We start from the raw sequence: 21,338 nt of genomic DNA, 5'->3' as shown, positions 1-21,338 counted from the left end.
TGCACTCGGCGACCGACCTCGCTCTCCGAGTGACAAAGGTCACGGTGCAGTCTCTCGGGCAGACGATGGCCACATTAGTGGCCCAGGAGCGCCATCTTTGGCTCAACTTGGTCGAGATGGGTGAGGCCGACAAGACACAGTTTCTTGCTGCTCCCATTTCCCAGGCTGGCCTATTCGGCGACACCGTCGAGCAGATGGAGGCTATCCGGCACATCATGCCCCAGCGCAGTTCAAGATCCCGCACCCAGTCTGTTCGTTGCCAAGGGCGTCCACCTGCGGTGACTGCACTGGCTCCGCCGCAGCCCGCCTCCTCCTCTGGAGTCAGCAGCACTTCAAGTCACTGTGAGCAACTCACATCCTGGGCAATCTCAACACTACAGCGGACGCGCTGTCACGGTAGGTTACCCTCAGGGAAGAGTGGAGACTCCACCCTCGGGTGGTCCAGCTGATTTGGAGTCATTTCGGATGGACACAGGTGGACCTGTTTGCCTCCCAAGAATCCTGAGACCCCGACCAGGCTATGTGCCCAAGGTTCCACCACCTCTTTTAGGGACCAGGTGGTGAACCTGCAAGTGCTGCCTCATGAGGAGGCAGACCCAGCCCTGTCGATGCTGTGTCAGGTGCACGCTTTTCGCATCTATTTGGATCGCACGCAGAGCTTTAGGATCTCTGAGCAGCTCTTTGTCTGCTTAGGTGCACAGCAGAAAGGAAGCGCTGTCTCCAAGCAGAGGATCACCCACTGGCTCACTGATGCCATAACTATGGCATATCACGCCCAGGACATGCCGCCCCCAGTAGGGCTACGAGCCCATTCTACCAGGGGTGTAGCGGCTTCCTGGGCCCTGGCTATGGGTCCTCTCTAACAGACATTTGCGGAGCAGCAGGCTGGGCAGCACCCAACACCTTTGCAAGGTTCTACAACCTCCGGGTGGAACTGGTTTCGTCCCAGGTAGTGGATAAGCCCGGGATAGCCGGCCAGGTGTATCTTTTGCACATAGTGCCTTCCACCTCCTTTTGAGCTGAAGACGTGAGCCATTAATTTCCAGTAGTGTTCACAAACTTTGTTCCCTGGTTGACTTCCTCCGAGCCCTGTGGCAGTCAAGTTTTCGGAGAGACTTGCTGCCGGCCCAGTACACGTGCTAAGAGTCCTGTTCTGGGGTAGGTGCTCTGCATGTGGTGGTTCCCTGTAAGGCTAACCCCATGCAATATATATCTTCCGCTAATTCGTTTCCCTGTTGGCAAACTGCGTCTTCCTTGGGCAGAGCCCCTCTGCCCTATTCTCCATGTTTGTAGTAACTCCTCCCCCGTTGGGTATGATCTACCTTGTAGACTCTCCACATGGTTGGAAAGACCATGTGACATATTCTTCCACTTAAATATCCCCCCTCTCTTTGGGAGAGATGTGGTCTCCGTGGTGTCTTCCCCTTGGGAGGGACACTCCCCGACTAGACCTGGCTGCCCAGTCGGATAATCCCCCTTCTTTTTTAGGGAGTGGAAAAAGAGAAAAAGAGGCCACGACTGGGTTAAGCCTGTCTCTATCTCTTGAGTAGTCAACTTGTCCCCAAAGGGCCGTTCGACACTCATAACTATGTTGGGGGAGGTTACGTGTCGACCTGGTGTGCTGGCTATGAGGCACACAGTAGTCTGCCCACCACACACCGCCAGTTCACGTAACACAGTTCAGCCAATTGTGACGTTTCGTATAGGGACCCCTAGTGTCACTACATCGACACAATGTCGAGTGAGTGACAGATAGGGAATGTCATGGTTACTTGTGTAACCTCCGTTCCCTGATGGAGGGAACGAGACGTTGTGTCCCTCCTGCCACAACGCTGAACTACCCGCTGAAATAGCCGGACCTTATATCGGCTCCTCAGTGTAAAACCTGAATGAGTGGATGCATACCAGCTCCTTTTATACCCGTATGTCCGGGGGAGTGACATGCAAATACCACTCGCCAATTTTCATATTTTCATTGGCCTTTTTATCAAAGACCAGAGGTGTCTCGGGTTCCCAAGAGTGACCCCTAGTGTCACTACATCGACACAACATCTCATTCCCTCCATCAGGGAATGGAGGTTACACAAGTAACCATAATGTTTCTTGATAACTGCCAGTTTAAAGTTTCTTGGGACATGCCCTAAGGATAATGAGGATTTAATAATATTAAGACGAGGTTCTGAGATCACAGAAAACACCTCTTTTTGGAGTTTAGTCAGTATTGGATCTAAAATATATGTTGTTGATTTTTATGTTTTGATCATTTTTGTTAGCTCTTCCTAACCTATAACAGTGAAGGATTTAAGTTGTCCGTGTGGTGGATGGATGTGTAATTCCAATTTTCTTTCTGAAGATTTTGATTTTATCAGTAAAGAAATTCATAAAGTCATTACTACTATGTTGCAATGGAATATCTGGTTCAATCAAAGTTTTATTCATAACCAATTTAGCCACAGTACTGAATATACACCTAGCATTGTTGTGGTTATTTTCTATGAGTTTGCTCAAATATGCAGACCTGGCAGTTTTCAGAGCCTGTCTGTAGTTGGAGACTCTATCCTTCCATGCACTGCAAAATACCTCTAATTTTGCATTCTTTCACTAACGCTCCATTCTCTTGAGCTGCTCTCTTGAGAGCATGAGTGTGATCATTGTACCATGGAGTGGGATTTTTCTCTTTAACTTTCTTTACTCGAAGGGGGGTGACTATTTAGAGTGCTAGAGAAGACTGTATCCATATTTTCTGTGACAACATCAAGTTCTTCTTAACTTTTTGGCATACTGAGTATTTGATACAAATCTGGAAGATTATTAGTGAAGCTATCTTTGGTAGTTGAAAGAATAGTTTTACCTGAACAATAATGTTGTGTAGATTGAGTGACCTTTGCTAAGTGCAGCATACAAGAGATGAGGTAATGATCTAATATATCATCGCTCTGTGGCAGAATTAATATATTTTCAATCAATCAATTTAAAATCAATCAATTCCATATGACAAAATTAGATCTAGCGGATTATTTTGGTGATGGGTTGGACCTGTCACATTTAGTCTAATCCCAACAGAGTTGAGAATATTGATAAATGCAGTGTATCATTGTCTTTAACTATGTTGAAGTCACCAATGATTAAAACTATCCACAGCAACTACTATATCTGACAGAAAATCAGCAAAGTCTCGAAAGAATTCAGAATATGGCCCTGGTGGTCTATATACTGTTGCAAGAACAAAAGACTGCAAAGATATTTTTATGTATATCTGACAATGTCACATTAAGCATTATCAGTTCAAAAGAATTAAACTTATATCCAGACCTTTGAGTAACACTAAAAAGATCACTGTAAATTGTAGCAACACCTCCTCCTCGACCTTTCAGATGAGGCTTATGTTTATAACAATATACTGAGGGAGTAGACTCATTTAAACTAATATATTCATCTGTTTTAATCCAGGTTTCAGTCAAACAGAGTGAATCCAAACAAAAATCTGTAATAATTTACTTTACAATTAGTGATTTGGAGGAAAGCGATCTAATGATTAGTAGTCTCTCTTTAGCAGGCCAGGTCTTCCAATTGTCTATGACTCATATGCTATTCTATGGACACCACTCAGACATCCAGCCATTCAGTGACACTAATCTACTTATAAATCTCGTCACCACAATGAGCAGGGAGGGGGACAGATCATATTACAGTGTCTGACATAATTTTTGCAAGTTCACACACCTCTTTAACATTATCTTTAGTGATTTCCGACTGGCAAAGCTGGACATACAGTTGAAGTCAGAAGTTTACACAAAATTTAGCCAAATACATTTAAACTCAGTTTTTCACAATTCCTGACATTAAATCATAGAAAACATTCCCTGTGTTAGGTCAGTTAGGATCACTACTTTATTTTAAGAATGTGAAATGTCAGAATAATAGTAGAGATAATTATTTATTTCAGCTTATATTTCTTTCATCACATTCCCAGTGGGTCAGAAGTTTACATACACTTTGTTAGTATTTGGTAGCATTGCCTTTAAATTGTTTAACTTGGATCAAACATTTTGGGTAGCTTTCTTGTAGTTTGTAGGCCTCCTTGCTCACACGCGCTTTTTCAGTTCTGCCCACACATTTTCTATTGGATTGAGGTCAAAGCTTTGTGATGGCCACTCCAATACCTTAACTTTGTTGTGCTTAAGCCATTTTGCCACAACTTTGGAGGTATGCTTGGGGTCATTGTCCATTTGAGAGACCCATTTGCAACCAAGCTTTAACTTCTTGGCTGATGTCTTGAGAAGTTGCTTCAATATATCCACATAATTTTCCTTCCTCATGATGCCATCTATTTTGTGAAGTGCACCAGTCCCTCCTGCAGCAAAGCACCCCCACAATATTATGCTGCCACCCCCATGATTCACGGTTGGGATGGTGTTCTTCGGCTTGCAAGCCTCACCCTTTTTCCTCCAAACATAGCAATGGTCATTATGGCCAAACAGTTAAATTTGTGTTTCATTAGATGAGAGGACATTTCTCCAAAAATTAAGATCTTTGTCCTCATGCGCACTTGCAAACTGTAGTCTGGCTTTTTTATGGCAGTTTTGGAGCAATGGCTTCTTCCTTGCTGAGCAGCCTTTCGGGTTATGTTGATATAGGACTCGTTTTACTGTGGATATAGATACGTGTCAACCTGTTTCCTCCAGCATCTTCACAAGGTCCTTTGCTATTGTTCTGGGATTGATTTGCACTTTTTGCACCAAACTACGTTCATCTCTAGGAGAATGTGTCTCCTTCCTGAGCGTTATGATGGCTGCATGGTACCATGGTGTTTATACTTGCGTACTATTGTTTGTACAGATGAATGTGGTACCTTCAGGCATTTGAAAATTGCTCCCAAGGATTAACCAGACTTGTGGAGGTCCACAATTTTTTTTTTTCTGAGGTCTTGGCTGATTTCTTTTGATTTTCCCATGATATCAAGCAAAGAGGCACTGAGTTTGAAGGTAGGCCTTAAAATACATCCACAGGTACACCTCCAATTCAGTACACCTCCTATCAGAAGCTAATTGGCTAATTGTCTAAAGGCTTGACATCATTTTCTGGACTTTTCCAAGCTGCTTAACTTAGTGTATGTAAACTTCTGACCCACTGGAATTATGATATAGTCAATTAAAAGTGAAATAATCTGTCTGTAAATTATTGTTGGAAAAATTACTCATGTCATGCACAAAGTAGATGTCCTAAACGACTTGCCAAAACTATAGTTTGCTAATATTAAATCTGTGGAGTGGTTAAACAAATTAGTTTTAAGGACTTCAACCTAAGTGTATGTAAACTGTACACCAACTGTAGTTAGTGACATGAGTAACAATCTAAGAAATCTATGTTTAGCATTAGCCAGCACTTGTAAATTTGATTTTATGTCAGATGCATTGGCACCCGAAATGCATTTAACAATAGTGGCTGGAGTCTCTATTTCCACGTTCCTTACAATAGAGTCACCAATAACAAGGGCACTTTCAACGTGATTCTCAGTGGGTGCATCACAGAGTGGGGAGAATTGATTGTAAATCCTAACAGGAATGGGAGAGTGGTGTCGATTTGCCCTACGAGTATGCTGCTGAGACATCACCCAAACACCCTGCTGCAGAGGCTCTACAGCTGGAACCAAAGTGTGTGTGTTGCTCGCTGTACTACCCACATCCGATACATTATCTAAAGGCTTCTCTTTCTCATTGACCTCCACTAGCGTTCGGATGCGTGACTCTAACTCTGTGCTCCCCTTGATAGCTCCCAGGTGTGTCTTGTTTCATAGTCTTGTTATTTTGTTGATTAGTTCTGTTCAGTCATTGGTTGTCATGTCATCTTGTTACCCATGTCTGTGTATTTAAGTCCTATGTTTGCTTTTGTGCTTGGTCTTGTATTGTTAATATAATGTCATTTGGTTTAGTTCACGGGCTCTTGTTTGTTTTGTCTTGTTTTGAATAAAACTTCACTGCATCTCTTCGTCTCGTCCTACTCTGCTCTGCTTGCATATTACATTATGATTTCATGGATCTCCATCATCAGAGTCTGCTCTAATAAGAAGATTAGAACTGTAATCCCTGTATCAATGTTGTTGGGTTATACTGTATATACTATGAATATGAATTTACAACTCAATGCATTCACTGTATCTAACAAATAGTATATTTTTAATTTGTCTAATAAAAAAAGATATATGAAGAAAGAAAACAATAACAACAAAATTAATTAATATAAAGTCAACTAACAATTCTACTACTTCACTTGGATTAAAGCGTACTGCTTTTGTTTAAATCAGAGTGTCAACTCCTACAACACCTCAATTTACACCATGACTGATACTTGAATTAACTCAATATAGAACATAAATAAAATAGTCCCAAACATACATACATACACACACACTTTAACACATAGTCTTTGTAAAACCCAACATTGCAGGCCTGTGTTGTTGCTCGAGTGCGGTGTGGCCTGGAAAAACGTAAACTGGCCTCTTCACTTATAAAGCAAACAAACTCAAATAATGTGCACATGCATTTAGTGTACGCACAACCTGAGATGTTGAAGTTTTTTGGGGGGGTTTCATCCCATTTTTTCCCCAATTTGGCATGCCCAATTCCCAAATGCGCTCTAATTCATCATGTGGCACAGTAACCCGCCTCAGTCTGGGTGGCGGAGGATGAATCTCATTTGCCCCAAATTCTGAGACAATAAGCCCATGCATCTGATCACGTGGCTTGCTGAGCGTGTTACCACGGAGACTTAGTGCGTGTGGAGGCTTGCGCTATTCACCATGGCATCCATGCACAACTCACCATGAGCCCCACAGAGAGCGAAAACCATGACATAGCAACCACGAGGAAGGTAACACATGTGGCTCTACCCACCCTAGCAACTGGACCAATTGGTTGCTTAGAAAGCCTAGCTGGAGTCACTCAGTACACCCTGGATTCAAACTCATGACTCCAGGGGTGGTAGTCAGTGTCTTTTGCTTGCTGAGCTACCCAGACCTGCTTTGGATGATAAATGCAGTTCTGAGATGAGGCTAAGAGTTTTGGAAGACGGGCAGATGGCTCACAGTGTAATCACAAGTCAAATCAGAAGTCCACGCACCAGGAGGAATCTCACACACAGAGAGTAGACAAGAGAAATGTCACTGGGCAAATGTTTTCTCACTGGGCAAGTAGATTATCTTGGTATTTAAACTTGCAACCAATAAACAACTGTCCATTTTTCTGTGTCAGAGTTTATAATTACAAGAACAACCAAATGACAGAATAACACCAATTTCACATAGTAAAGAAAGATTACATGAAATATGACAGTATTACACAAGCAGGATTTAAAGGGAGTAGACAAGAGTGTAGACTTGGGTGCCCCCTGGAGAGGCACAGCTGACCCGACCACCTCTAGAGGGGAAGCTGTGAGGGAGGCAGAACTGTTCCTCCTTCTCTTCCTCCTCCAGGTTATCAGGCCGATGGGAGTGAGGCTACCTGAGGATGGGGTGGCAAGACTTGCTACATGGGGAGGTGGCCACTGGATTGAGGAGGACCTTCCCCGTAGTGAGAAATGTAGCCCACAAACTCCCAAATTGATAGAATTCTCACTCCCCCCATCTCCCAGGGGCCAAGGGGCTCTATGAGGCTGCTGTTAAAAATGTCCTTTAGAGTGGCATCATTGTTGTCCAGCTCAATGGTGGCAATGTGGAACTTAATCGAAACTCCCTGATGTCAGCCTCCCCTTGACTTGGGGCATAGAGTCGATCGAGGTGGACCAAAAGCTCTCTAGCAGGGCCCCGGTGACTAGAAGAATGCCCATAGCTCCTCTGCTGGGCCCAGTATTGGCCAGTTTGTTCTGTCGCGACTGAAGGAAGGACCCAAACGCAAGATGGCAAATCAATGGGCTTTATTTACAATAAATCAAAAATCTGAAACAAAACACTCTCAATGGAGAAAAATAACAAAAACAAGAATGAATGAAAATGAGCAACCAAACATAAGCAAATACAAGACCTACTGAAGTAAATATGAATCGACTGGAGACACAAAAACCCAGAAAACAAACTGGCAAAACACAACGGAAGAAGGCACAATGTATATGGAAAATACATGAGGAACAGGTAATTATAATCAACACTATGAGCATTAGATGAAGAGGTGTGGTGAGGGGAAACAAGGAGGTGGATTGGGGGGCACATGGCTGACACAAGCAAAACCATGTGCTCAAACACAAAACAAACACACACCACAGGCCTGTACCATGAAACCGGTGTCGGTGACTAGCCAGGTAATTTTCAGTTTTGTTTGCCTTAAATCTGGGTTTTAGGTACAATGAAGGTTGGTCAGCTTTTAATTGTGTTCATCGCCATAGTAATTACGCTACATGGCTAACCTGCTCTGTGGCAAATTTTGTTCTGGGTTACATGTCGCTAACAGATACTGAACCCCTGTGAGTAAAGTGACATCTCTGATGCAATGAAGTCACTTTATAGAAAAAAATCTTAAAAATTCACAAAATTGATTCTCAATGATTATCATTCATTTGAAAGTCTAAATATACATTTTCGGCAGATGGACTCTTGTATTTCATTTAAATCTACTGTTGTTTTAAATCAGTCCACAGTATGGTGAGCTTTTAAATTCAAAATTAATTACATTTTCTTCTGGGCTAAATATCTTTTCACAAATGAATCATACAATTTTTTTTTTTCTTTTTTATTTCTAAAGTACAATCACTGTGACAGATACGAGACCAAATATGATCTAACTATGAACTTATACCACCATGGAATATCTAAAGTGATGAACCAAAATAATTCAATCAAAACCTGCTGTTATTAAGTTTGAATATTACTGTATATGGACCAATAATTTAAGCAGTAAAGATGTTCAACAAATTAACATTTAATACAATTACAACACGCAAAATCATCCTTTAAATATGGGTGTCCAACCTATTTGCACGTGCAGTTATTTGCACAACTATTCTCCGTAAACCAGGAGAAATACACCCACATAACGCATGTGCAATTTGTTATATTGTGCAAGTAAATTAGTACCCTTTATTTGGATCACAGTAAATCAGGGCCTTTGACAAAATTATTTCCATTTTAACAGCTGTTTCTGATTTCAGGTTTACTAGGGAAAGGCAAAGATCAATGAACAATGTAGACAGCCAATAAAAATAATTGTCTTTTTTTATTTTTTATACTGTTTCCTAGCCTACCTCTCGATCGCCATCTGGTTGCCTACGGAGTTATGATCAGCTCAATGGAATCGAATTAAATTAATCAAACGTTGTTGGTGTGAGCGTACAAATTGATTTACAAGCCTTGCTCTGAACTATAAACATAGCTGTGTCAATAAAGACATCTTTTTAATTGTGTCTAAGTTTGATTCTCTGTACTCCCTCTCTCTATCTCTCTCACTCTCTTTCTATTTATTCCTTTTACTCGCTCACTGACAGGGCTATTAATTAACAAAGTTCATCAATGGTGGCTGCCTCCATTTGTTTTACTGTCATGAGTTCTGCCATACTGTACATGCTCAGGGAACACAAAATGCCATTAATAATACCATCTGATCTGCATGCAGAGGCCATGTTTAATTACTATAAATTACCTATGCAGCTTAAGAGAACATGAGTAAATAAATAAAAAAACAAATCTTAGCAGGAAAGAGAAGTAGAAAGGAAAGGATACACTTACAGAGTTGAGTGTGTAAATATCAGCTAAAAAACAAACAAAACAACACAACACAGCAATACATCTCAATCACAGATAATAAATTCAGTCGGCATATCCAACATGGGGAACATCAAACAGAATGTATGAGGACAATTCTCAGTACTATCAGCAGATGTTTGTTGACATCTGATGCAAATGATTAAAAATTATGATAAGAAAATCATACAATGTTCTAAATTTAGAAACTTTGGTATGTAATGAGTAGTATAAGTAGTATTTGCTTTAGCAAGGCACTACTATTACTGTTTCTCTGACATCGGTTTAGGGATTTTAAAAAATCCCTAAGCGTATTTTTTTTCTGGATAAAACTTTGGCTCGTAACTCATCCTGCACCATTAGTACATAAAAAATCCATGTTCAAACCCTGTCCTTGTCTTACCCCAAATTCACTACAGAAAGACTACAATAATAATTTTTATTTGGAGCTGTCGAGTCAGATTTGGCACGAAATCGCAGGCATATGTCATTCATCCTTGCGTGTTGATGTCATGTCCGTAAGCTTAGAAAAATGATCCAGCTGTGTTATGTCAAGCAAGTGCATCAGCTTTTCAGTCAGTCGTGGTTTCAGGAGTCAGGACAGCAGCGGCGTGGAATCTCCTTGATTGATTAAAATTAATTGATTAAAAACTGTTTTTAACTTTTTGGCGAAGTTGTTTACCTGCTACAATGCTTGGATTATGGAAGCCATGGAGTGCCATTAAAAAGAAATAAAGAAATAAATGATCAATCTATTAATTTAAAAATAAAAATGTGAATAAATAAGCCAATTTATAAATAGTTCAAATATATAGACACATTTAAATTTGTTTATTTAATTCATGTTTAAAAATGTAATTATATTTAATAATTAAACTGTGCATTAATAAATTGTGTATTTAATTCATTTTTAAAATGCAACTAAATGTAACAACAAAATAGCACATTAATAAGTCATTTATAAAAGCACCTTTTAAATTGCATTAAAAAAAAAAAAATTGCCATTTGCTTTTCTTCATTCATTTGCCAATGGCTTTTCTTTTTTGTTTTACTTTGGCTTTTCTTTTTCCATTTGTCAGTTGCTTTTTTTTTTCCTTTTGACAATTGAGTTTAAAAATGCCATTGGACTGTGGACTCGTGGGAGCAACCAATGAACTTTAGACTCAGTTTTAAGACACCCCCCGCTACCACGTGCCACTCAAAGGAGATGTAAATGCTGATTTATGCTTCTGCGTCGGACCTATAGTGTAGGCTCCACGTAGTGGCCAGCATGTTGGTTTGCATTTATAGTTCTGCATTGGTGTGTCTGCATTGTTCTCTGAGTACACAGCCAAAATACTAACTATATGTCTCATAAATAAACAAAAGCAATGAATGCAATGTCATTTCTGGATTCAAAAGTTTTTATTAAATTATTGTAGCTTCACAAATGAGTTCAAAGTTTGTGAACATGTTAACGTTAAGGTAAATATTATTTATTATACATGTTGCCAGATAATAAATGAGGAAATTACTGTTTGCTTGCTCTTGATTCACTTAAATTATAATACATAAATATTTTGGCATACTTTTGATATTCTATGCTGAAATAACACATAATGTGAGACGTTTTAAAGATCTGTAATGCATTTAGGCAATATAACCAACTCCTACCAATTTCTTTTTAATTTGTTGACAAAATAGAAGTGTTCCGTTTCCATAACTTATGAAATATGATTATTTACTGTCAAACATACGGTATTATTTACACATACTGTCAAACATACGGTCAAATCATTGTGCCGATCGAAAGTTTGTGAGTAGAATAAAAAACGTATTATTTCACTCACATATCAAGACTCACATATCCCAATTAAGATAATTGCTTTAATGGTCCTGAGTCCAAATGCAATATTGCATAGATATTAAAATGAACTTGGATAAAATGTGACACTTACTCAGATATCCTTGTTATCATCCTGGGGGCAGTCTCTGGTTAAAGTTGACTAATCACAGCTGTTGTGGTCTGCGTTGCCGCAACATGCAGTTACACTACCGGTCAAAAGTTTAGGGTCACTTATTTATTCTTTATTATTATTTTTCACATTTAAGCATAATAGTAAAGTCATTAAAACTATGGAAGAACAGAAATGGAACTATAGGAATTGTGTTGTGACTGACTAAAAAAATCCAAAATAAATCAAAACTATGTTATATTTTAACATCTTCAAAGTAGCCACCCTTTGCATAGACTGCAGAAATGTACTCTTGACATTTTCTCAACCAGCTTCTTGAGGTATCACCATGGGATGCTTTTTAAACAGTATTGAAGGAGTTCCCATCAATACTGGATACTTATTAGCTGCTTTTTTTTTTTTAATTATTCGGTCCAAGTCATCCATTTCAAAAACTTTTTTTTTTTTTTTTTTTTTTTTTTTTTATAAAATTTGAGTTTTGTAATGAAATAAATTAATATGTTAGCACAATTATATTTTTGTCTACAAAACTAATTTCTAACATTTAAGTATACGCCTTCAAATCAAAAGGTTTTTAAGATCATGAGAAAAATTTTAGTCAAGTGACCCCAAACTTTTGAACGGCAGTGTATATTTTGAAGAGGTCCATGTCAGGCTATGGTGTAGGCTACGCAGAAACAGCTGTAGCTACGTGCAGCCTATGCCATAGGTTCGACACAGAAGTATAAATCATCCTTAAGATGACCTATATTGTCCGGTTATTTATAGAGGAATGAGCAGTTTACGTGCTCTGTTATGTCCCGTACATGTCTGTATTTTGGTTTGTTGTTGTGTTGTCTCTCTCTTGTTTCCTTGTATCATGCTCACAGACATTCACCATTGAATCATCGAAGTGTCAATCATTGTTTCCGGTCTGACGTCATCACCTTACCTCTGCCAATCCACCGTCACTCCGGCTGTTTAAAAGCCCATCCAAAACGAAATGTCGTCAGTCTGTTGTTGGCTTCCTTTTCTACCATGTCATTGTGTGTTATCTGCTTTAATTAAAATGGTAAAAGGATCGCTGTATATAATTGTGCTGTCCTGTTGTTTCCGCATTTTGTTACTCGTTGTCGTTGTTCATTGCTCGTTCCATAATTTGACATTTGTGTGTGTTAACACGGGGAAAAGAGGACAGGCAAGTATGTTACGTGACTTACATGGTGCACAAGTAGTGACATCGTTTGTATTAGAGACACTAGTTAAGTAGTGAGTGCCACCCCTTGTAAGTTTTGTGTTTGTGTTAGGCAGAGCAGATTAGTAAGGGCATCTTGACGCTGAAGATTGGTTTTGAGTTTCACATTTTCTTTCGTTAGTCAGTCTAGATGGATTGGGATAAAGTTAGCGGGCATTTTTTGTTTTGTTTTGCTCTTTGATTTGGCGCCACTTACGTCCCTTCCCCCCATTTTTATATCAGTACTGTAAATACTTCAAATTTTCACCTATTGCACATTACTCACTATTCACGGCATCTACCATTTGTATATAAATAAACCACTTTGTTTTGGAATATAGCTCTGTTGTCTTGGTCTTTATGTACCCAGTATCCACAACAATAATTTATTCTTAATGTTACATCCTTTATACCCCTAGGTATATTGGGGGTCGTAATATTAATGGGGGCTCGTCCGGGAGTGTTGCATTCTCTTTGACAAGTGGTGTGCAGCGAGCAATGTAAGCGATTTTAATTTGTTATGAGAATTCATTCTGCTTGAGGAATTTAAAGATTGTGTACCTAACTGTGTCGTTGTTGTTGTTTATCTAAATGAGCAAAAGGTAACCATCTTAACTCAAGTTGCCTTATGAATTTGTGTTGACACACAAAACGTGTTTTCATTAGCCCATTCGGAGAAGTCTATATTTGTTTCTCCTGGTTCATCTACACAGTCATGATCAAAGCCTAGTTCTACAAACACCAAAGAAGTAAGAGAGTGTTTTTACTGTCACAAACAAGGGCATGTGATTGCTGATTGTCTTGTGTTAAAGTGAAAACAACAGCAACCACAGACTAAGAGTGTCAAATTTGTGAAGGCCATGACTGAAATGTTGAATACTGTGCCTTGTGACAAGCCTGATTCTAGCTATGAACCATTTCTGATGAAGGGGTTAATTTCTTTGACTAGTAGTTCCCAAGATCAGAGAGAGGTGAATATGCTCAGAGACAGAGGTGCAGCTCAATCTTTTATTGTTGCTGATGTGTTTCCCTTGTCATAAAAAAAACTTTTTGCTGTATTCATGTGTTGGTGCAGGGCATTGAAATGGGCATTGTCAAAGTCCCATTACACCAAACACATTTAGAGTTTGACTTGTGTACTGGATTTGTGAAGGTAGGTGTGCGCTGTTCCCTGTCTGTCACTCACTCGATGTTGTGTCGATGTAGTGACACTAGGGGTTCGAGCTTGAGAGCCCCAATCACCTTTGCTTAAAATAGAAAAGGCCAATGAAAATTGGCAAGTGGAATTTGCATGCCACTGTCCGCCCTGGACATACGGGTAAAAGGAGATACCGTGCATCACTCATTAAGATTTTTTTCTTCGGAGCCGAATGCTTGTGTGTTCATCCTCTCAATTATTGCTACGCTGCTGGATTTTTTATGGTGCATATCAGCAGTCACCCTTGCACGGTCGAGTGTGGTGCTTCCCCTGGGTGCTTCGGCAGCCTGAGTCTGCGGTTGCTAAAAGAGTATATTCAAAAGAGAATATTTTCTCTAAAAGAGCTCGCGCAAACGCTTGCCATCTTTTTAAAGATGTCCTTCCGTGTTTGCGCTACTGGATTTGGCCGTTATCTCTCCCTTCCAGATACCCCTGAAATCTGCCTGGAGTGTCTGGGGTGCCAGCACGCCATGGTGGCTTTCGTGGAAGTGTTGTGTTCTCATTGCAAGAACATGCCCATGAGAACGTTGCGGTTGCAGCTCACTTCCTTCTTCATGAAGCAAGGAGCCACCGTGGCTGCTCCCCAACCTGGTCCGTCCTGGACTGACGCTCAGCCGGCCGGGTAGGCAAGCACCGCAGGCGATCTGGATGTGGACATGGGAGCGTTTCTGCTGGCTCAGCCCCCGCGGACCTCCCATCCCCCAGCAGGATAAGGCAGATGCTGAGATGGCAGCCGTGCTTGCCCAGGCAGCTGCGAACATCGGGCTGAAGTGGAACCCTCCACCCTGCCCTGAGCGTTCACGGCTGGATGATTGGTTTCTGGACTTGTAGCGTGACTCACGGCCGTGCCCCGCCCTGGTTCCTTTCTTCCCGGAAGTGCACGAGGAGCTAACAAAGTCGTGGAAGTTACCTTTTACTGCCCGTACACGCTTTGCGGGCTCGTCCATTCTGACTACCCTCGACGGTGGAGCGGCTAAGGGATATGTCGAGCTTCCCTAGGTAGAGCACACCGTAGCGGTGCATTTATGCCCACAGGGCGCAGCCACCTGGTGCTACCGACCAAGGCTCCCTTCCAAGGCCTGTAAGTTCTCTTCCTCTTTAATGATGAAGGCTTACAAGGCCACAGGTCAGGCCGCTTCCACCCTGCACACGATGGCCATCCTGCAGGTCCACCAGGCCAAGGTGCTGAAAGATCTGCATGAGGGTAGGACTGACCCAGGGCTGATGCAGGAACTGCGCACTGCTATGGACAGCCTGAATGTCAATACAGTACAATACAACCTACTGTACATTTTATATATACTATATATACTTTTTTTGTATAATGTGTATTCTATATTGTGTGTATTGTATAATGTGCATTGTATGTTATTATTTGTATATTGTGTTGTGTGTAATTATGTGTATATTAGATTTTAAGTTGTGTTGTGTAAATTTGATGTCTATTGTAGATTGGTATATGTCTCATCACTGTCACGACTGCTATGTTGCTCGAAACTGCACCCAAGAATTTCACACACTATTGCACTTGTGTATATGGTTGTGTGACAATAAAAGTGATTTGATTTGATTTGATTTTCTCGGTATGGAGTTGTCACTCTAAAAGCACGTCTTATGACCGAACGTGCTCAGTCAGTGCTGACCTGCCTGAAGACCTTCAGGCAGAAGGTAGCGGTGCCAGTGAAACAATTTCAGAGGCTCCTGGGGCATATGGCATCCTCGGTGGCAGTTCTCCCCCTCAGGTTGATGCATATGAGACCGCTTCAGCACTGGCTACAGACTCGGGTCCCGAGGTGGGCATGGCACTACGGCACCCGCCTTGTGACCATCACGCCACAGTGCCATCAGACTTTCAGCCCTTGGTCGGACCTGGCATTTCTACGGGCAGGTGTTCCCCTAGAGCAGGTCTCAAGGCACGTCGTGGTCACGACAGACGCCTCGAACTCAGGCTGGGGCGCCGTGTGCAATGGGCAAGCAGTGTCGGGGCTCATGGCCCCGACTCCAATGGCACATAAACTACTTAGAGTTGCTGGCGGTATTGCTGGCCCTGAGGATGCTTCGGCCATTGATTCAGGGCAAGCATGTGTTGATCCGAACCAACAACACAGCGACCGTAGCGTAAATAAACTGCCAAGGCGGCGTACGCTCACGTCGCATGTCGCAACTTGCCCGCCGCCTCCTCCTTTGGAGTCAGCATACCTTGAAGTCTCTGTGAGCCATTCACCTTCCGGGCGTCCTCAACCGTGCAGCGGATGCGCTCTCACGGCAGGTAACGCTCCGTGGGGAGTGGAGACTCCACCCTCACGTAGTCCAGCTGATTTGGGAGAGATTCGGGGAGGCACAGGTAGACCTGTTCGCCTCCCAAGACTCCTCTCACTGCCCCCTGTGGTACTCCCTGTCCGAGGCCCCCCGCGGCACGGATGCCTTGGTGCACAGCTGGCCTCAGGGGCTACACAAGTATGCGTTTCCTCCTGTGAGCCTCATTGCACAGACTCTGTGCAAAGTCAGGGAGGACGAGCAGCATGTCCTGTTCGTTGTGCTGTACTGGCCCAACCGGACTTGGTTCTTGGATCTGATGCTCCTGACAGTAGCACCTCCCTGGCACATTCCCCTGAGGCAGGACCTTCTCACTCAGGGGCAAGGCATGCCCCAGCACCCATGGCCGGACCTCTGGAATCTCCATGTCTGGCTCCTGGACAGGACGTGGAAGACCTAGCAGGACTTCTGCGAGCGGTGGTAGACGTGATCACTCAGGCCAGGGTGCCCTCTACGAGGCAGCTGTATGCCTTGAAGTGGCGTCTTTTCGATAACTGGTGTTCTTCCCGTGGGGTAGACCCACAGAGATGCGCCGTCAGGTCTGTGCTGTCTTTCCTTCAGGAAGGGCTGGAGAGACGGCTGTCTCCCTCTACCCTGAAAGTGTACGTGGCTGCCATAGCAGCTCACCACGATACACCGGCCGGGAGACCCTCACGACAGCATGACCTGATCAACAGGTTCCTCAAAGGCGCGAGGAGGTTGAATCCTCCTAGACCGCGCTACATCCCCTCTTGGGATCTCTCTGTGGTCCTACCTGCCCTACAGAGAGCCCCCTTTGAGCCCCTGGAGCAGGCCGAGCTCAGCACTCTGTCCCTGAAGACGGCCCTCCTGGTGGCACTCACTTCCATCAAAAGGGTGGGGGACCTGCAGGTGCTCTCTGTTACCAGTGAATGCCTGGAGTTTGGGCCGGCACACTCTCACATGATCTTGAGACCACAGCCCAGTTACGTGCCCAAAGAACCCACCACTCCTTTCCGGGACCAGGTGGTGAAACTGCAATTGCTCCCTTCAGAGGAGGAAGACCCGGCCTTGTCGTTGCTGTGTCCAGTTCGCACCCTGCGTATCTATCTGGACCGCACACAGAGCTTTAGATGCTCGGAGCAGCTCTTTGTCTGTTTTGGAGGACAGCAGAAGGGGAAAACTGTCTCCAAGCAGAGATTAGCCCATTGGATTGTGGATGCCATTTCTCTTGCATACCAATCTCAGGACTTGCCATGCCCCTTGGGAGTCCAGGCGCACTCCACTAGAGGTGTTGCGTCCTCCTGGGCACTGGAAAGGGGGGCCTCTCTTGCAGACATATTCAGAGCTGCGGGTTGGGCTACACCCAATACCTTTGCGAGGTTTTATAACCTACGCATAGACCTGGTTTCGACCCGAGTGTTACATGGTAAAAGCAGGTAGACCGAGCAGCCGGTTGGGTGTACCGCTTGCGTTGTGCCTTTCCCCTTTTTCAAAAGTGATAATGTGCACCTTTTTGTCCACAACAGTTCCCCGTACCCGGTGAACTCTGGATGCCTCTTTAATTCTTAAGCACTGTTTCGTGACGAATTCGGCAGAGGAGTAATGCCACTAGGCCCAGTACTCGTGGTATTCCCCTTTTTCAGGTGAGCCTGTGTGCTCAGGCTCAGTGCTCCATGCGTGGTGATTCCCCCTTGGTAATCCCGTATGATGAGTGTCCACTGTTCAGTTTCCCCTTAAGTGAACCCTGTGTTTCCCCTCATAAGAGCTTTCTACGGAGTGGTCTCCATAGTGCTCTCCTTCCTGGAGAGGGAAGAGCACTTCCCAGCGCTATTCTAGAAAGTGCCCGGTGGGAGATTGCTTAACAGCAAATTAAGAAAGGCACCACCGGTAGCCTATTTGGGTAAGTGCCTCCTCCCCCCTTAACGAGACTAGGGAGATGCCTTACCTAACTCGCTGGAAGGTCACGACATGGTTGAGCACTCACTGCGAGGCACACAGCAGCTTGCCCGTGTCCACTCTTCCATACCTCGTGACACAGTTCAGTGCTTGCTGCGTTTCCTACAGGAACCCCTAGTGTCACTACATCGACACAATGTCGAGTGAGTGACAGACAGGGAACATCTTGGTTACTGATGTAACCTCTGTTCCCTGATGGAGGGAATGAGACATTGTGTCCCTCCTGCCGCGGCGCTGAACCAGCCACTGACATGGCCGGGACTCTCTATCAGCTCAGCATAAATCTGAATGACTGATGCATGCCATCTCCTTTTATACCCGTATGTCCAGGGCAGAGAGTGGCATGCAAATTCCACTCGCCAATTTTCATTGGCCTTTTCTATTATAAGCAAAGGTGATTGGGGCTCTCAAGATCGAACCCCTAGTGTCACTACACTGACACAACGTCTCGTTCCCTACATCAGGGAACAGAGGTTACATCAGTAACCAAGACGTTCTTTGCCAGAGAAAGGAGTAGAATTTATCCTTGGCAATGATTTAGCCAGTGGTAAAGTCCTACCTGTGCTAGAGGTTTTGGATAAACCTGTTCTGTCTGTTCAGCCTGATGAGTTGTCAGAGGTTTTCCCTAATACATTTCCTGTAAGTGTGGTCACTCGTGCTCAGCCGTGCAAGTTAGACAAAGTTGTTTATCTGTCTAACTCATTTATTTGTCCTTTATTTGCAGATGATGTATTCCCATCTCTTGACAAGAATAAGTTATCTGAGAACTTCCCTGTGTCAAGTCCTGACTTGCTGAAATTGTCACTGACTCATGAACAATTAATTTCTGCTCAGAAAGACGATCAGTCTTTGTAGAAATGTTTTGCTTCTGTCATTTCTCCTGAGACAGCTAAAAATAGAAATACTGCTTAGTTTATAGAGAATGGGTTGTTAATGCAAAAGTGGAGCTCTCATACTGATACTGATTTAGATTGAAATGCTGTTTATCAGATTGTGATTCCATATTGTTTCTGTTAGCAGGTACTGTCATTAGCACATGATCATGATTTGTTAGGGCATTTAGCTATAACAAAAATGTATAACAGAATTCTTAGACACTTCTTCTGACCTGGCTTAAAAAAGGTTTTGTCGTACTTGCCACACCTGACAGTTCATGGGAAAGCTGAACCAGGTGATTCCATCTGCTCCGCTTTTACCCATTCCAGTTGTTGGCGAACCATTTGAACATGTCATAATAAACTGTGTTTGTCCTTTGCCAAAAACAAAAACTGGTAACCAGTTCTTGCTCACTGTAATGTGCACTGCTATGTGATTTCCTGAAGCCATTCCATTATGTAAGATTACAGCCCGGATTATCAACAAAGAACTCATTAAATTATTTTCAACATTTGCTTTACCAAAAACCATACAGACTGTCCAAGGCACTAATTTCCTTTCCAAAATTTTCGCCCAGGTTTTGAAAACCCTGAACATTTCCCACAAAATCTTGAGCGCATATCACCCAGAGAGTCAAGGCGTGCTTGAGCGATAATGACTAGGATGAGGGAGTATCTCTAATTTTGTTTTCTATTCGCGAAACCGTTCAAGAAAGTTTGGGGTTTAGTCCGGCCGAATTAGCGTTTGGACGTACAGTCAGAGGTCCATTGAAAGTGCTTAAAGAAAAATTTTTGGCTATTGATGTTAGTACCAAAACCAATGTGTTGGACTATGTTATCAAGTTTCACGAGCATTTGCATAACACTTGCTCTCTTGCCAGAGAGTCACTTGCTGCTGCCCGGAAGGGTATAAAGCACCAGTTCGATCAAAAAGGTGGATGACAAAGTGCTTGTGTTGCTGCCTGTTCTTGGCTCTGCATTATCTGCATGTTTTTCTGGTCCTTTTGTTGTGGTGAGGAAACTAAGTGACACGAACTACCTAATCCGTACTCCTGATAGAAAACGTAAAACCCGTGTATGTCATGCAGATATTTTAAAGGCATATCACTCAAGGGAATCTCCAAAACTGCAGTTAAAATTACAAATGAAAGTGCAGGGCCCACTCTCCCATCTGTCACAGTAGCCTGTGTTGTTTCATATTCTGTTAATGGTGCTGATGAGGATGGAGTGGTGCTGCATAACGCTCCCCAGCATGGTGCACGGTTGGCAAATTCTGAAATATTACAAGATTTACCCTCTCATTTTCTTAATTTGTCCGAACAGTAAAGACATGCCATTGTACAGGTAATTCATGATTTTCCTTCCATATTTGGTGATGTTCCTTCACAAACAACTGTCTTGCAGCATGACATTAATGTGAATGGTGCCACTCTGATTAAGCAACATGCTTATCGTGTTAATGCAGTAAAAAGGGCTGTCATGAAAGACAAGGTAAATTATTTGTTGGAACATGGTCTTGTGAAGCACAATTACAGTCCATGGAGTCCGCCACATTTACTAGTTTTGAAACCTGATGGTACATTTATATTTTGTATGGATTATCGAAAGGTAAATGCTATTACCATACCTGACTATAATCAATTACTCTGTGTGTAAGACTGTATTGACAATCTGGGTTCTGCACTTTATGTTAGTAAATTGGATTTGTTAAAAGGATACTGGCAAGCGCTACTTACTACTTCTGCTTCAGACATTTCAGCTTTTGTAACGCCCGACAGTTTTTTTACAATATTCCGTTATGGATTTAGGTTTGTGCAACGAGCCTGCCACATTTCAAAGATTTGTAAATGTAGTATTGGCAGGTGTCCCAAATTGTAATGCATATTTAGATGAACTAGTTGTATACTTTTCGGATTGGTCAGAGCATGTTTCTCTCTTAAGAACAGTATTTGAACATCTTCTTTGATTCTTAATCTAGCAAAGTGTGAATTTGGCCAAGCCACTGTCACGTACCTCGGAAAAGAGGTCAGACAGGGTCAAGTGCGGGCAGTGGAAGCGAAGGTTATGGCCATTGCTGAGTTTCCGGTCCCCAATACTCGCCGTAAATTGCGTAGATTCTTAGGGATGTCTGGCTACT

Source organism: Myxocyprinus asiaticus, chromosome 1 (genome assembly GCF_019703515.2).
Source record: "Myxocyprinus asiaticus isolate MX2 ecotype Aquarium Trade chromosome 1, UBuf_Myxa_2, whole genome shotgun sequence".
Classification (NCBI taxonomy): Eukaryota; Metazoa; Chordata; class Actinopteri; order Cypriniformes; family Catostomidae; genus Myxocyprinus; species Myxocyprinus asiaticus.
The sequence above is the reverse complement of the archived record's forward strand: the minus strand, read 5'-3'. Positions refer to the sequence as shown.